The sequence below is a fragment of the Syngnathus typhle genome, linkage group LG4, assembly GCF_033458585.1.
Source record: "Syngnathus typhle isolate RoL2023-S1 ecotype Sweden linkage group LG4, RoL_Styp_1.0, whole genome shotgun sequence".
Taxonomy (NCBI): Eukaryota; Metazoa; Chordata; class Actinopteri; order Syngnathiformes; family Syngnathidae; genus Syngnathus; species Syngnathus typhle.
The window spans coordinates 12,584,875-12,600,173 of NC_083741.1; the positions used below are offsets into that span (position 1 = coordinate 12,584,875).

The 15,299-nt window shown below is 38.7% G+C and overlaps 1 long non-coding RNA gene across 1 annotated transcript in view; it reads right to left on the bottom strand.

Moving 5' to 3' along the window:
• Nucleotides 1-3,218: 3,218 nt before the first annotated feature.
• LOC133153231 (uncharacterized) overlaps nt 3,219-15,299 on the bottom strand; it is a 74,517-nt gene continuing 62,436 nt past the window's right edge. The window contains exon 4 of the long non-coding RNA XR_009714274.1: nt 3,219-3,363. This is a non-coding gene — a long non-coding RNA (uncharacterized LOC133153231). The remainder of the gene's footprint in view (nt 3,364-15,299) is intronic.

Genomic DNA, 15,299 nt, shown 5'->3' on the forward strand with positions numbered 1-15,299 from the left:
ATAGAAGGAAGAGCTAAACGGTATGTAAAGTTTCATTTCCCCAATGCCACTCGATTTAGTATTAGGCATGACATTTCTGGCACTTGCGCCTGCGGGTTGTTTCATGTGTAAATGTAAGGACAGCAAAATTGGATACGGGTGTCTTGCCTGTTGATGTAAATAGACAGTCCGAAATGACTGGATATCAGCACTCAATTTAGAACCGCACATTAAATGTCATGTAAATCCAGCCTTTCCTTTAAATACACAGTCTGCGTGCAGTTGTGCAGATAATGTAGTGGCTTCAGTGGCAAGGCCAGGCTTTTAGTGTCAAGAGATCATATTTCTGCCCAAGATCTTGGAAAAAAACATATCAGTATTCTGTTTCCGTGGCCATGTCTGGCAATGAAATGATGGATGTGTCTTCGAAGCTGCGCTCGGAAAAAGGAGCCTAAAGAAGGACGGGAGCAGAGAGCACAGCTCCGATCTCCATTTGTGCACAACAAAAACACAAGAGCGATCACTCATCTGGTCCTAGCGTCGATGACTGCATATGAATACCATATTGGTGTTGATGGATGTGTACGAGCGGATGGCAAATTGCAAAACATCGGTGCAAACTATTTGAAATAGTGCACCTTCTATTCAGCTTTAATGGGCCTTTGGATAGTAATGTTTTGCACTCTGTGGACCAAACCACACATCTGATAAATTATTCACAAAACCATTACCAAGTGAGTCATGTTGTGGTTGCACATCACGATAAATGTGTTTCTCTGTACATAATTGCAAGCATTTGTTATTGATGTAAACATTGAATTTGAATATTTATAAATATGTACATGTGCGCACTACTGAAATCACGATATGGCCGCTAAATGCGCTGCCTACACATAACTACATATTTGAGCGGCCAAAATATATCAAAGTTTTCAATGACTTGAATATCCACCCCGCAACAATGAGGCACTCTTATAAAGACAGGAGGACATAGCTTGCAAAGTAACGACGTCAGATAACCACTGCAGCGAACAAACAAGAGGCGAATCAAACTGCTTTAGCCACTGCTCACCGAAAAAAAAATAATAATCAGGAAAACTGGTGAAAACCAGTTGATTCCTATATGTCACCACAATTCCCATTTACATGCAGTAGTTCATACTCTGCACATGTTTTCAGCAACTATCTTTAAATTTTAAAATGTACTTACAGACAAATCTTTGAAATCAATTTACAGGGTCATACACGAAGGCAACTTTGCAGTTTACGTACGCTTGGCCTGAACATATTTGGATGCATTTGTCTGTCTGTACCTGAGGGTATCGTCTCTTGGTTAAAACAGAGGCAACATGTCACTCCAAATTGTTTTGATAAATATTTAAGTGCAGCAAAGCCCAACGGGCCCCGAGTGAGCCGAGACAACAAATGCTACAATGAGATAGAGAGAGATCGAGAGATCGAGAGAGAGAGAGAGAGAGAGAGAAGAGAAAGAAGAAAGAGCGGTAGTAAATATACAGATGAGACAAGAACCTTTATAGCAGGGCTCCAGCCAGCATTAAGTTATTCTCAGTTTGAAAACACAGCTTCATTATACATTCCACAGGGGGCATTAACTATGCATTTCATCTTAAAAATATCTTCTGCTTTGTGTTTTTCTGCATTTCAATACACAGTATTTGATTCAACCTGTTTTTGCCATTTTAATTACAAGTCTGGCTCATACCTGCCATTTGGTGTCAATCTGTACGAGTCCATATGCTCTTTAGCCAGTCTGCCCCAATCTTTCCCCCAGACCCATATCATGTTGCCTCCATGGAAATACAGAGCTTCTCCTTTGCTCTTTCACAAGTCACTGAGCCTAAAACTCAACTTCAAAAGTTGCGGCATTACTTTTCATTACATGACATGAGCTCATTACGCAGCTGCTTTTGTCCTCAAAAGTCATCTTACAATCAAACTACTTTGTCAAAAGTATGGAAGCAGCTGTGCATCAGGAAAAAAAAAGAAACATGATTTCCATACCACATCGCCCAGCACTAGAGTATTGTATTCTCCACCATGGAGCACATGGAACCATTCATTTTCTCTCACGTTATGGTCATTGCTCAACAACAAATGCTCTTTGAAATAACAATTGAGATCCTCATTTTGCTAGACTGAACAAAAGCCGACAATAAATCCAAAGTTGCATATAAAGATCATGAGATAAGTCTGAATAAATAAAGTAGCCCAATGGCGGTAGCTTGAATAATGGGTATGCAGGCAGTACAGAATGTGCAGAGGATAATGTTTTCAAATCTTTCAAATCCTAGCAGGTTTTCCCTTCCTTTTCTCTTTCCCATCTATTTCCCTTTATTTTACCAATGATAATGATCAAGGAGCTGCCTGCACAGAGGTATACAAATTCCAAGTCTAATTGTCTTCAGATCAATGGAACTGAGAAGGCACAAAGCATTTGCGGAAGCATGGCTTCCCACAGCCCTTAGTTTTAGCTACACAGCTCTAATTAACATCGCTCGATATTGAGCGTTACTTTAAGCAATGATAAACAACACTGGCTTTATCTCACTTACTCCTTTAATTGAATCAACAACCTAATTGACGTTTTTTTTTTTTAGTCTTGGTGAACAGGACATTCGATTTCTCCTCAAGTTAGATGCGACCTTGGTGTGTAGTACAATGTGATGACCTTGACTATCAAGAAGAAAAAAAAAGAGCTTCAGTGAGGATAAAGTAAAGGTTTGAGGGATACTGGCTAATGTGTACACACATTCATATGGAGGCATATTGCGGCCACACAGGATCAGTATTGCTCAATTATGTTCACGTTTGTTGTGATAACAATATTTTTCCAATGAGAACATGTATTTGGCTTATTCTAAATGAAGGACAAGCTTCAACCTGGGGTGTTGGGAGAAGACTAGACTGTAGCAGTGAGGCTGCCATACTCACAGGGGATGCAATGTTCAGACAGAATTTGGGTGTCAGGAGCCACAAATATGACTGAGCATAGTAAAGATGTGAGGGCTGAAGTGATAGTAAAGTCAAGGCACTGGAGATGAATTCTGACACTAGCACTTGTCACAAGTATAGCCAACTGGATACCTGCCGGATGTGTAAATGTAACGTTTAAAGCATTTATAGGTTTTACTGTGTATAATTTGTATAAACGCAAAGACAGATTTGGGTTAAAAGGGTTATAAATGAGAAATGTCTTTAACTCACCATGACGTCACATTCTTCTGTGTGGAAAAAGCCGAAGCAATCTCTTCCATGTCATTTCACCGATTGAAAAAATGGCATCTGGATGGAATTAATTATTTTCTTCCGGGGCATTATGGGAAGGCTTCTTTTCCTCTGCTGTAGTTCGGATGTTTGAAATGTCTGGCAAAAAGGTGATACCACATAAAATAAACTGCTTATAAGAGAGACGCAAGGCTAGCCATAATTTCAACAGGTAAGTTCATTTATATCCAGATACGAGGGAAATTCAGACAATAATGAATTCAGAAGGTATTAATAAATGAAATACCCTAATCTTGGTCATGGTAGATGTGTGAAGGCTTAGTTTACTAGCACAATTTGTAAATGAGCCTAGCCCACTGTGGAGTTCTTTTCACTGAGCAAGGATTGGAGATATCCATAGCATTTTTAGTATGACAGCACACAATTGAAATGACAAATGCGAGGGAACAAATGGAACAAGAAAACCTCTTATGTGAATTTCGGTGCATGGTCGAGGAGGTACAACATTTTGCTGTGCTTCCTTGCAGATCAAAACTTCCTGCAGCAAACTTGGCAGCCACAATTAATTAATCATCAGAGTCTTCAGAGATTCCAGTGAAAATAAGGGTCAGTGTCAGTAATTTCTCTCATGTCAAAGTGATTGATTATATAAAGAACTAATGCATCTTTCTACATATTAGCTCGATTAATTAATGCATTACACATAGATGGAATAGCATGTACCAATTTATGTAGCAGTCTTTGATTATGGGGAATCCAACAAGGCAAACCCATGAATCCAAATACAGAGTAATTGAACGTGCAATGTCTTAAAAGCTACAAATATTCCACACATAGAGGAAACGTGGAATTAAGTCATTTAGAAGTAAAAATAAAACACCCAATTGGTCATCTGGATCATGTGCCAAAAACTATATTGTCAGACCAAACCAAAACAAATTATAGTAGAACAAAACAATAAAATATGTTTAGTCAAGCTGAATCCAATCTCATTTTACAAAGTATAAACTACAGTTTATGCTTCATTTCCTCACTAAATTAAAGAGACATCAAGCTTAAAGTTTTGGTTTAAATATGCTGATGTTTTTTTGTCATGTTTTCCTCCCTCAAGTCTACAATTTGGGCTTTTAAGGGGCCCTTGCTTCCTTCCTCCCTTCAGTAAATGAATTTCTTTACGTCCTCGTTAACACTGCGCTAGAATTGCACTGCTCACAAAGAAGCAGATGTTTACCTTCTTCACGTTACAGGGAATTTCAAGAGCATATTTTTCTTGGATCCAACCTTCATTCAGTCAAGTAACTACAGCGTTACCCTGTTTATCATAAACTCAATAGCATAATTACCTAGGTCATGTTTTTCAACTTGACTCACTCTTTGTCAATTAGTCTGACCACAATGACTGAGGATTTACACATGCTGAGAAATATATTTTAGGGAGGAGATTGGAATTTCTTTTATCAATACTGTGAAACAGTGCAAAAATGACAAGATTATAATAAAATAAAAATAGTTAGGCATGCTACATAAAACAATTACAATGGAATTATTACCAACATCTACGGTACATACAGTACATTGCAACAACCTCACAAAAACGTTTGGCCTCATGTACAGAAGCCTTTTCAAATAGTGGATACAGTTGAAATGTTTCAAATTAATTATGTGAGTCTTTAAAGGCTCTTCTGCCCAATTCCCTTCAATATTCATTTAGGCCTACCGAGTGACGCCGACAAATGCGACTAGAAAAACAAAAACTACATTTGGCACCGCTTTGCTGGACCTCAAAAGATTTAGCACAGACTGCAACAAATTGATCACATAATACTTTTTTTCTTTTTTTTTTTTTTAACTACAAAAAACATGCCACGATTGTCAAGGAAGAATAAACAGGAAACACTAAAGGAGAGAGTGTTCACGGGCTATTCACTGACTGCACTCGTGCTTCTCAAAAGAAGATATTGTTCAAGTTTTGTTTTGTACTGTAGGCACAGGTACAAATGAACTTCTAAACATAGTTGAGTATTATAGCCGGCTGGCTCGGTCTTGATCGAAATGTTTTTTTCTTGAAAGAGCATACAAATTTTTGAATGGCAGTTACATCTTTCATGTTGCGGCGGCGTTCATCATGGAAAAAAATAGTGGCTATTCATTAAAACTAGAAGCAGAAGCTGACACATTGCACGAAAGTTCAGTGGGTTTCCCTCATGTTGCTCTGTATGGTGGGCCTTCAACTGAAAAGAATGAGAAACATAGACATCCTACATCAAGACATACTGTGTGTATGTTCTGGAAAAACAACAACAACATTGACTTGAATGAAGGTGTGGGTTCTTTCATTGCTTTGTAACATATAATTAACAAGCCTTTCATCGCCAATGACAGAAATACATATGTAACTGTTATTATTCATGTTGTATTCACTCACATGTGGTGGTTTACTAAACATTACAATAATCTGGTGATAGCGCAATCAAACATAAGGTATCCTTCTTAGGGAGCGGTCACCATTGATATAGTGCAGGTTATCGTTAGGGTGAGGAGTAATGGATGCATGTTGACACCCTATTGCAAGCCTGACCTTATATGCTCAAAAAAAAAACATCGCATGCACAAATTGGATGATGTGGTCTATGCCACATCTTTGTTGTTTAATTTGCTAAACTGTCGGCCTCTAATTCCCCTCAAGTGGCATCCGAGATCAAAACGCATCCACAATAACAACATCAGTGCCCATTAAACAAGTTCAGAGATGAAGTCTGGAAACCATTTGGGATTTCGTTTAACTACCTCAAATGCATTTCAATAGGAAACCTGAGCAAGACCATTTTCAAAGATTCCTTGATACACAAATAGAAACGGGGGCGCTGACTTTCACAGAGGCCAACCTTTAAACGTTTATATTTCGTCTCTGTGGTCTAGTAACTTTCTTTATGTTCTCAAGCCTCACCTTTAAACACACATCGGAGTCCCACAATAGTCTGTGAAATTGAAAGGTGGACCATTCGCTAGCTCGCTAAAGAATTTCTTGCTAAATCAAACCTCACCAAATTAGTTTCAGCTTACTTTGCTTTAGGATTTTCCCTCCAAATTGAAAAAGATGATTGCTATTTTTTACAAAATAAGTATCGTAATTTTCGGACTATAAGTCGCGGTTTTTTTCATCGTTTGGGTGGGGGGGGGCGACATACTCAGGAGCGACTTATATACATATATATGTGTTTTTTTTCACTTTTTTGGGCATTTTATGGCTGGTGCGACTTATACTCCGGTGCGACTTATAGTCCGAAAATTACGGTATATATATTTTTCCTCAAGTCAGGGAAATGCATTATAATGCATTTATGATTTAATACTGTGAAAACTGACATTTTTATTCTTGCGGCAAACATCCAAATTGCCGCGGACATAACTAACGGTAACCAATAAGTTATCAAGTAACTTTTGCAACACTGTTTGTTGCTGAATGTCACCTCATTCTTCAAAAGTAAGTCAAACTGAGCACAATCAATCATGGGAACTAATAGTTGAATGAACTCAGACTGCACAAATGCACTTCACGACACTTCTTATCTGCATTCTAAAGTTAAAACCAAAAGTTCAATGTAGTGAGTTGGGGCAACATTTTTACTCGTCCAATGGAATTTCCTAGTGCTTGGAGATTCCAACACCAAGGACGCAATTTAATTAAGCGAAGCTTCAAACACAATCTAAACAAACAGACAGCCACAAACAAGCAGCAAGTCCAATTACAGAAATGTTTATATGCAGGGCAAAGCAGCGTTTAACGACCAAAGAGTGAGTGGAAATGAAAAGAGGAAGAGGAGGAGAGTCTGGTTGCTTTGATCCATGTTTGGGAGATCCAACACAAACGCTGATGCCGATTTCAGCAGGGAGCCACAACAGACACACGGCTTCTTTCGGGACTTCAATTTTTAACCTTTACAAGTTAGACTCGAAATATCGCAGATGAATCACATCAGAAAGGACTGAAATTTTATCTTCCACCATGTACAAAATGTATTCAGAAAAAGATTTATTAGAATTAGATTAATTTTAGGATTTATTTTACAAGGTTTTAGGGAAAATACGTAGTTTAACAACAATACGTGTGTGCTCTCATGATTGCATTTTGTAACTTTCCAACTTCAAACTACCCAAAGATATTGGTGAAAGCGGCCCACCGTTCAAAGAGCCCAAGGGGCTTGACGGATTGCTGTGATTGGACGGCAGGGATGTGCGCTGTCTCCAGTTTGTGGAGGCAGACATACACAAGCCGCACCAAATGATTCCCTTTGAGGGAGCAGATGTGATGTGGTATTAGAGGGCAATATTTCAAATAAACGAAACAATAGCATCTTTTCTTTTTTTTTTGGAGGGGAGTTGATATTGGATTATCTTGAGCCAGTGGCCATGTCACTGCGTCTTCCTCCTCAGTAGAACAAATAAACAGAAAATACTGTAAAGAAATGGCCTCGAGATACCCACGTCCCCTCCACGTATTATTGACCCAACCAAAAGTATGTGTGAGTGGAGGGGGGGGGGGGGGGGGGGTTGTCACCCTTATTGGAGTGAGCAAGGAAAGTGAGTGTGTCAGTATATTGGGGCGCTCCCCTTGAAAATGTAGGCTAATTGAAGCATGAGGCATATTCATTCCAGATAAACCAACATTAATGAATATTTTCCCGCTGTCTAATTCAAATGCTATGCCTTGTAGATTTTAATGTGTGTATCTCTATTCGTGTGTGTGTGTGTATGCTTGAGTGTGTTGGGCCGCGGGAGCATTAGCCTATATTCGGCCTCATTACGACGAGTGTGTTGATGGGTTGGCAAGGTTAATGGCGATTCATAATCTGAGCACAGCTGCAACCCCCATGCTTTATTAGGCTAGAATGTGTGTGTACGTATAAGCATGTGTTTAATATTCATGTTAGCTTTTAGACATGACTTTTATGTGTGCTTTTCTCTCCTGTTTGCACGCCTCTTCATGCGCTCTGTAATCTGGTTTACAGGATACACACCACAGCCAAGCACATGGTCAATTTCCCCTCCTGGTCCTATCATTATCCAGAGGCGTAATCCTCCGTTATAATTCGAGAGACAGCTCCTGCCAGTCAGGGCGTGCTAACCGGTCAAATAAATCTCAGTGTGAAGCCCGGATTGGGTCGAGGCCCAGTGATGTCATGTATTTTCCTCATCTACAGTCAAAGATGTCCTTGAGGGTTGATTACCAATAAGGGTTGATGAAAAGGGCACACATGTGAAGAACATGTGCGCACACACATAGATGGGGTGATAATCTAAGAATGTTCATGCTTTGGATATTTCTCATAGGAGAGAAGCAATAGAACTTGATATACGTACTTTGCCATTGCCATATGTTGAATCCCATTAACTATTCTTGCAGGATCGTTTTTTACATACTAGGTGGATCGGAAAATTTCCAGGACTAGTGTTACAAAGGATATATTTCAAACTGAAATTAGTTCACAATCCCCTGAGCATCTGACAATTCCTGTCCGAGAAGAACATCGCTGTGCTGGAACAACCTCGGTAATGAGCGACCTCAATCCATTTCCCCCCCTCTTTTCCCAGCTCAAAGTGACCTGTTTGATAGATGTGAATGACATCAAGATGGCCATAATGACCGAGATGTGGCAGATACCCAAAGATTCTTTCCAGGAGGACTTGAAGGCATGGCAGAGAAGGCTGGAAAGGGTATTTCCAAGAGGGAAACTTTGTATTTGTATTTTTGTGACATATCTCGTTAATAAATGAATGAAAGTCACCTTGGTATATGGATTTATACATTAGATTTAGGTATTTCTTTTTGACATAACATGACATGTTTCAAATAGGATTAAAGATCCTTGTTTGATATAGGATTATCACAGTTATCCACAATTCAAATGATCCCTGTGGTTTAGATCTCCCACCACAGATAATCCGGTACAATCTGCTGTGACTTGAATATGTGCAGCCATATTAATTCCTACATGTGACATATGTTCCTAATATTAAGGACCTCAAATCGTATTTTCAAAGATCAATTTATACTGATAAAATGCATTTGCTTCAGACTTTTTTTCTGTAAGGGTTGAATGTATAACACTTTCTTGGCAGGAGAATCTGAGAAATACTTCCAATATTTTGGGTTACGTTTTTATCAGGTTTCCAATCACCAATGCGATGTTCGAATATTGTAACACATTTCTAGTCAAAGGTTATTTCAAGTCATTTAATTAGTTTCATCTCAATACGGCATATCAGAGTAACAGTTTTAAAAAGTTGGAACGTATCGGTAGTAGGTACAATACAATCACTCATTGATAAATTGGTAAATGTGGAATATGAACTAGGGATAAATATTAGGCTACATTTAATTATCCATTACTTGTTAGTTTGCATATAGAAAATGTGACTTCTGCCATATTGATAAGTATGGTAAACATTTTAATAATATGTCTGTGATTATGAGTAAACAGCATCCTGTTTATTCTGCAATAAAGGTAATTAAAAAGGAGCAGTCAGGCAACTATCCCAATTAAAATGTTCTAGAAGACAACGTGACAATGTAATTTAACAAGCCTCCACTTTTTTGTTGACAGGACTTGTAAGAAAATGAGAAAAACAAGTTGGAGTTATTTGATCTTCAAACTTAAGAAAATAACTTTTGAGCATGTTTCCATTCCACCTTCAACATCATAAAGGTTCTCTAGTGTGGACTGTATGACTCGATTCATATTTCCAAACGAAGCAGCAACTTCGACCTAGCTGTCTGGCAAAACAATATTGTATTGCAAGGACTAAAATGTAAACTTACCAAATGAATTTGTTTGACACGAGTGCATAAAATGTGGCGTGTCATAGCGTTCTGAATCACTGACACAATAGACTATTTCAATGGGGAGAAGGTTTATATGTCTCGTGCCAAAATATCAACCGTCCTTGTCGCTCTGTATAAAAACATTTTTAGCCTACAATCCACAACGACTTTGTAAAACGACGCAATTAAAGTCCCAAATGAATATGAGGGAAAAAATGGCAAAAGCCAGGTCTAAGAACAGTCTGAAGCATGCGGGAACCTCAGTAACTGTTAAACATGGACGGATTCGGTGGAATAAGAACTCTATCTCACACCTGCAGCTGACTCACAAAGATTTCAGTAAGTAATTAGTGAACAGAGTTGGAAACGTACGACTACTCTATGTGAGGCACACATTTCCCTTTTAAGTCAGCGGAGGTCATTAAAAATTGGAGCAAGCACATACAAGGCAAAGGCAAATGCAAAAAAAAGAAAAAGATAAGGAGCAAACTCGTCTTAATGCAACATCAATAGCAGGTCATTATAGAAAGTGTTGAATTTTCAGAAATGTCCACAGCTCTGCTTCTCGCCTTCTCGTGAGAAGGTATTTACAGTATAATACCAAGTGACATATAGAGGTCTCCTGAGCAGCAGTATGATTAGCTGGCTGCCTCAACTCTTGCCGTGCGTATATATCCATCTCGCTTTCATTAAATGAATAATCCACCCCTTCACTCACTTGAATGTAGAACCAGAGGAGGGGGGGAAAAATAAGAAAAGTTGTCTCCATTTTGGAGGGCAGAGTGACATAACAATAACGAGAGAGGAAGTTACTTCGGGGCGAAGAAGGAACATTTGAACTTTCATTTTCATATGGTTGGATTAGGTTAATCCTAAACATGGAGAGAAGATTTGACAAGTGCTTTGTGGGACTCAACAAGAATTAGGGCGTTTAACATACTGGGGTCTGGGGGCTCTTAGGAAATCATAGCGATTAGCCCATTTCCATATATTGCAGAGTATCATTGCCCATCAAAGGATTAGTTTGCTTTGAATGAGGTATAAATGATCTGGATGGATGGACATGGATAGTATATGGACTACAGCAATTCTATTTGCCCAAATCTTTTTTAGGAACAGCTTTTTGACCCAAATACTGTATGGGATTCTATGAAAGCATATATAATGGTAAATTTTCAAAAATAGAATGCAGTGGAGCTCAAGTAGAATTCAAAGTATATTTTAGGGAAAATATTATGTTAAACTTGAGCGATGATCTCTATCATGTGTATCAAAAGTTGAACTCTAGTTGTGAGTTTTGCATTTCCTCTGGTTTTTTTTGGGGCAATTAAAAAGATGGACTTCTATTGTTTATGACCTCATTTGGGACCACATTGTACCCGTTGTGAAAGATCAAGTCGCAAACACCAAAGGACTATTTTATAAAGTCATTCCAAAAAACGTTTCAACATGGTTGTGGTATAAGAAGAGCAGAAAAAGAATTGGTCATGGACATTACAGCTATAGGATGCTTTCATACTCGGACCCTTTCATTTCCCCTCAAGTGTGGGTTATTTGATCAGGCGTGTAGTAACCCAACCTAAAAGCTGCCCAAAACAATCAACCACCTCTTCTAGATCATTGCTTCCTAAACATTTTACACCAAGGATCACCTCAATAAATACTTAGCTCAGCAAGTACATTTGTAATGACCAACATTAACTATATTAGTGTAGTAGGCTTCAATTTTTATGGTCTGGCTTGCTATTGGTTGGTTTTGATGGAATCGGTTTTCCTCTCACCGTCTCATTTTCCCCGCTCTACTGGGATAACTCTGCTTCATTGTCCTTACAATGTAGCAATAAATTTGTAACATGGCAACGCTGTACCCTCTTCTACAATCCAGAAAGTATGCAGTGAGAAGATGGAATAGGCCATTGTATGAGAAGGGAGGTGGCAGCAGTTCAGGATCATAACAGATTAAGCACATTTTTAAGTGCATGAATTAAAATTAATTCCTTTAAATCAAATACTAAAACTTCATTGACGTTTGGGGGGCTCTGAAAATATCAGAGGATTCTGTGTTTGGGTGAGTCCACCTCTGGTGAAGGAACAAGGTATTAATCTTTGAGGTTCCATGATAATATTCAGTATGGTTAATCTCAGCGCTACATGTACCTTGGGGTAATAACTAAAACAGATCATATCAAAACAGTTTCTTTGACTTTGACTGTAATGAGGTGCTAATTAGAATGCCTAAAAGTAAAGAGTGTATGCAAACAAATGCTGCCATCATGGGATTATTTTGTTCTCATGGTGATGAGAAAAAAAATGTAGCAATGCAAATATGTTGACTCAAGGCAACCTGTGATACAAGATTAGTAGCTAGCCAGTCGCTAAATAACTACTCATTACTGAGTGCGGGTTGCTCAGAATTCCTGCCCGTGTGCAGTGAATCACCATCTGTTAATCTTGTCAAGACAAACAAACACAGATGTGGATATTAAAAAAAAAAAAAACTAGAACAGTACTCTTCAGCTTGACTCTTACGGTCGGTAAGAAAGGGCACAATATCATCATATTAAAAAATGTATACCAGAAAATCACTTTCCTGCAAGCCTATTCTCAGGAGTGTTTAGGATTCTAAAGAAAAGCGGTCTTATTTTGAGATGACTGCACTTCAAAAAGCTGAATATTCAATTGGTTTTATGAAAATAATGCAAATAAACCCTAATTATTGGTGAGTCGCACAGGAGCATGTTGTTCTCAGATAGTAAAATTTGAACATGATAGAGTCCTTAACTTTGTGTACAATGTCATATTAGATTCCCTTTCAGCACCAACAACTCCTGACCTACTTTTCAGACGACTTAATATGCTTTTTCTACTACCTATGCAATTATAGACAAATAATTAATCCAAACTCATTCCCACCATTCAGCTGCAGACTAATCATAAAATGCCATAATAATAATAGGACTGGTTTCCATATTTGCCCTTGTTATTAGTCCTTATTAAAATACACTCTATAGTCAGGCTAAATTTTCAATATGCAATTAGCCAGGAAGTAACATTCATGGCTAATGTGCTTACCAAAGAGAGAGGAATGTTCATGAGCTGATGTTCATCTAATGAATTCGGATGAGGCAGTCAGCGGGGGAGGTTGACTTCTTTCTCTGTGTGAGATGAGCCTTTCAGAAATTGAAGCTACAAGGAGATTCAGCAGCCCACAGTCATAAAAATAATTCATCCAAATTTAGTTAATGAACCTCCTCCCACATGTCCTATCTCTTTTGTCTTGCATTTCACCTCCACCATCGCTTTTCTTTTCGGCGCGCAATCGACATCTCCGACTAACTTGCGGAACCTCCCGCTTAATTGTCTTTGTCTGTTCCTCTCTGAGCCTCTTTCTTGCTATCTACCTCTTCATCATCTCCCCGCTCTTTCCCCTCGCCTCCGCTCCACCGGTGCTCCCACCTTAACACTAATTAGGGTAACATGAAATCATTAGGATAGCCATCACAATCTCTGCCACAGTAATTCCATAATCATTACCATGCCTCCCTCCCCTTCTTGCGGATACGACAGAGTCATCAGAAGGGCTGCACTACCTGGCTCCGTTTCCAAGACACAGCAATTAGTAAAGCCCCCTCGCCAAGGATCTATATCCAAGGTAAACAATGGAACTAATGCTTCTGTGTACCTCGACAAATTACCCCAAATAAAGCGTTTAGACTGGTCATCATTCTTAAGCCCTAGCTACAAAGCTGTATGGAATGAGATTGAATCGTTTCTCACAAAAATGGACTCAACTAGGATAGTATGGTGCAAATAATGAAACTCAAGCTAACATATATGACAACTGGGATCGATCACATGAAACCAAATGAGGATCCTGGGCAGTGCGGTAATATAAGAGCCCAAAAATTATGGAAGGTGAACAGGAGGATTGATCTTGGTTGTTAAATAAAAATAATATTAATTAAAAAAAAAAGGGGTGTGGGTCTGTCTTAAAAAAATGTGCACATTAAAATTAAAAATATTCAAAAGGTATGGACTGTTGTCTTCTAGTTATTGCTTGTTAATGACAGTGCTGGCCATCTTCAAGATTGGACTGAACACTAACCTGTACCTTAAAACCTTTAACTAAACTATACTTATGTCAGGCTATTGTTTGTTTTTGTTTTGTTCTCGTATATAGTATGTTTGCTTTCGCTTGATATTCATTTTGTATATAAATAACTTGAAATATGACAGAAAACAAGGGGGTGGGACTACATATGTGTTTGTCCTTCTTCCCATTGCTTTAAAATATGTCGACCATTTTGAACTATAACATCTATTGATTTTCCTTTTTTACTTCCAAACTTTTGACTTTTTTTGTGTGCTGTGTTTACATGTTCAAAAAATCAAAGTCAAAGTCAAAATGTAATGTCATACAAAATGAACAAACCAATTATGTGAACGATGGGTTGTTTCCTGTTGGAACTTTAGCGGTAATTGCTTGAGGTTTCAAGATGATGTAATTGCACAATTAATGCATGCCAAGTCGCGGTTGCTTGATTAGTGGTAATTAGTTGATTGCAAGGAGGAGATGCTGGGAGCAAAGCTCGCATGCAATGAGTGAATAACACTGCTTCTGTCAGTCAGAGATCAGACTAACGTGCTGTTGCATATGCAGGCAGAGATGACCCTTCTCCCTGCATGACTCCAGCCTGGCCATGATTCTGCATACATTATCCTTGAGTCCAGGCAGCCAGAACACCACAATTGAAAGAAGCTTGCCTTCACTGGCTCTGGGAAATTTCTTATAACCAAATTTACCTTTCCATAGGTGGCAAATTCAAAAACAACAGAGGAAGAATACTGCCAGCGAGGCCACAAAGGTTAGCTGCTTTGTGCATATCATGTACAAGGTGTCAGTGGCACACACATAAATAAACTCAATCATAAGAGCTTGATTGGAATTGGAAAATGTCCATGGTGGTCACTTTCTGTCTTTCAGGCTGCATGACTGCATTAAGGCACACTGCTAGCTCAACATCATTTTGCCCTTTTGTTGACCTCGTATGGCTCAAGTTGCTGCATGCTTGTCACATCATGTTTAGGTTGCCGGTTTCAAGGTCTGACATTCCTTTTGGGTCATGAGGCGTAATCCTAGTGTAAACAAAGCTTCTGCCTCTGATAAAAGATAGGAATTGATTGTTATTATCAAACAAATATTTATACGGTGACTTTGATGCTCATTGGCGTTCACATAGATTGATTGAGA